The sequence below is a fragment of the Cryptotermes secundus genome, unplaced genomic scaffold (assembly GCF_002891405.2).
Source record: "Cryptotermes secundus unplaced genomic scaffold, Csec_1.0 scaffold802, whole genome shotgun sequence".
NCBI lineage: Eukaryota > Metazoa > Arthropoda > Insecta > Blattodea > Kalotermitidae > Cryptotermes > Cryptotermes secundus.
In genome coordinates this window covers 156863-160042 of record NW_019738887.1, presented here as the reverse complement: position 1 = coordinate 160042, position 3180 = coordinate 156863, and positions in this window count along the sequence as shown.

Sequence of the window (3180 nt, the reverse complement as noted above, 5' to 3'; positions counted from 1 at the left end):
CAATACGTGCCAGCGAGAATAGAACGATTAAGAAAATACTTAATACTAAACCAGAAGGAAGTAGGAGTGTGGGAAGACCAAGTTTAAGATGGGAAGAATGTGTGTGGCAGGACATAAGAATTTTGGGTATAAAGAACTGGAGGAATGTAGCATCGAATAGAGAAGAATGGCGAGCAATCCTGAGGAAGGCCAGGCTCACAAAGGACTGTCGTGCCAGTGATGATGATGATGATCCCTGTAACGGGCCGTGGAGGCCAATAGGTTTGTGAGACGTCGAGGCTCCCACATTTTGTAGACAATCGGCTCACAGATGGCGGTGAGGTTAAGTAAAGTTATCCCTGTAACGGGCCGTGTTGGCCCATAGGATTGTGAGACGTCGAGGTTCCCACATTTTGAAGACAATCGGCTCACTGATGGTAAGATTGTCAGCCTTACGCGCTGTCCGCCCTTACCCCCTGTTATGCCCCAAATGTTATGTACAAGTAGATATGTTTTGGGGGGGATAATTTGGAATAAATGTATCTAGACTTTAAGATTAAGAAATAGAAATAATGAAATGTGCCAGGAAGCGGGAGTTTGCAAAGAAGTATAACGCCAGTAGTGAGGCAATCGCTTTGTAATCAGATGTTAGCATGACAGTGTAATAACGCTGACATTGAGGAAGAGGCTATATGAAGTGGGACATAAAGATCTAGGGCATTAGGAAATCGCTGAGTCGGAGAGGGCGGTAGACCTGAAAGAGCCAACCCCCTTTCGATGAACAGCCAATGAGTGGGCCAAACCGACCCAAAATCACGTCAGGATGGGCGGGTGAATACACCTCAGGAACCCAGCGAGTCAGCAAAAAGAGAGTACAAAAACGCTGGAGGGATCAATCAAAAAAGGAGGATTATTATTAATTGTCAATAGTGTGTAGCCGGAGGCTATCGCCGAGAGAAAGATGGCGATGAGTAGATATTGGCTGGCGGTGTGTGCCTGTCTCATCAGTACAAGTAAGTGGACCTACTTCATATAAGCCATGAACATTAAGTGTGATAATATTAAAGTGCAAACCCCCCAGGGAGAGAAAGCGAAGACTAGACGGACTATGTTTACAGAGAAAGAAAGAGAGAGGGATAGGATACGCAATAGCAGGGTGGCAGGAGTAGAACTAATGTGTGTACCACAGGATAATAACCCAAATATAATGCGAACCGACAAACGTCGGCAAATTGTGTATATACGTAAGATGTATATAGCGATGTAGATGAATAGAATAGGATAGGAATGAGGTGTGATGTTAATTGAACCTAGCCTTCCCTCAAGTGTTATCATCCTCCCTGACGATTCCTGGACCTCCCCGAATCCTTCAGGAGAATTGCAAACTCAAGCCAAGGCGGCAGCTACGTCAGTTTATAATAAATTTCCCGAGCCTCCACCCTGAAGCTGTACAATTTGGAGACAGCGGCGGGAGTAGCCAAAGAGAGTTGGCTGATGGAGTGTATAAGTATTGTGTAACTACCCACCCCCTAGTCCTACGGCAGTACACCCCCCAAGAAGATTCCTGGTATTCATTTCTGTTAGAAGCTGAGTCGAATCCAGGGCCATAGTGCAGCTGGAAAGATTAGGTCAAATGAAAAATCGACTTCATCGGGACGCGAGCCCGCGACCTTCTGGCTTGTAGGATAGTGCCTGAAGCAACTACGCTAGGGGTAAAGTACTTATTTTTATTTCAACCAGTTTATACCCTTAACAATGAGTTACTTAATTCGCAGAAAAAATGAGGCGTATTGATGTTCTAGATTTCTGTCTCGTGTTAATTTAGCCACTACTGATATCAATTTATTATAACAAATTTCCATTGTCGCAAAGCACGTCCGTTGACCGGTGAAGTTGAAATGAACGCCCCCCTCCCCCATTATTACTCTTACCAGCGATGCGTCACCTCCAAGCAGTGGCTTCCGACGCTAACACTAGTGACTTATTGAAAATTGGCTGGAGTCAAACCGAGTTCCTCGCCCCTGCATCGAATATAGGCATTCCTAGCGGTTAAAACGGTCGAAAGTCTTGTCATCCTATGTAATGCATTTCACATCCGGAAGCCATCAGCCCCAAGGATTTGCTCCGACCGCCTTGACTTCTCTAGACCTATTTACGGTGACAGAAATTGTCTCATGTTCAGATTTCTGGCTCCAAACCCCACAAAATGATTCCAGTCTCCGTAATTTACTCTCTTACTTCAAGCTCAGTTATTAAATAAAGAAAAGTAGACAAACGATTAAATATTCCTATAATTTTAGGCTGTTAAAATGTGATAATGTGCTGCCTGATTAGGGATATCACACACCTCAGAGCAGGGGGCAGCAGATGAATATGGAAGGAAGGTGGAATGCTGATTAACAAAGGGAAACAGAAACCCTGTATCACTGCCATTTGTTAACCACGAATCTCACATTAAGTTAGCAGGGATTGAACTGGATACTCTGGGGGTGACAAGCCAGCGTGTAAACTCCTGAGTGACAGCAAATATGTCTCTCACTTCAACGTTTTGTCTCTGAGAGAATTGTAGCGACTTAATGAGACATACCTCAATGTGCCGGCTTGCCGTTCTGAAAATTATTATAGACGCTAAATATTGATCTAGCGGTCCGTTGGGAATGAAGTTGTATGTCACGTGATCAGGCACTCACACACCTAAACGTGTAATGAGACAAGTCTCCCCTGTGCTTAATTAAGCGCCGCGCCATAAGGGCATTCGGAAGAATGTAACTGTAGGATCACGCGTTCTCAACCCCGGCATTAAATGGAAGAGAGCTGTCAGTTTCACGCCACGTCCTCTTTACCCCCCCCCCCTCGGTGGAGTGAGACCATGCAATTGCATTGGCAGTGGGAACAGGTGCGGTTCTTGCACCTAACACAACAGGGACAATGATGGGACTTTAATCTCTCATCCTCCCATGCATAAAGCGATGTCTTAAAGGGTACAGTAAACCCTCGCTAATCCAGCTACAGTTAATCCTGAGAGAATTATGAAAAATGCTGTTCACAGTTGAGTACATACTTTAAAAAGACACGTGGCATTTAGGAAGGCAAATGAGTCACTGGTCTGTTCAGACAAAACTTGAGACAGTTTCTTCAAACCTGCAGTATTGCGTTCAAAAACAACTACAACTTCTGAGTCTTCTATCGATGAATAAATGT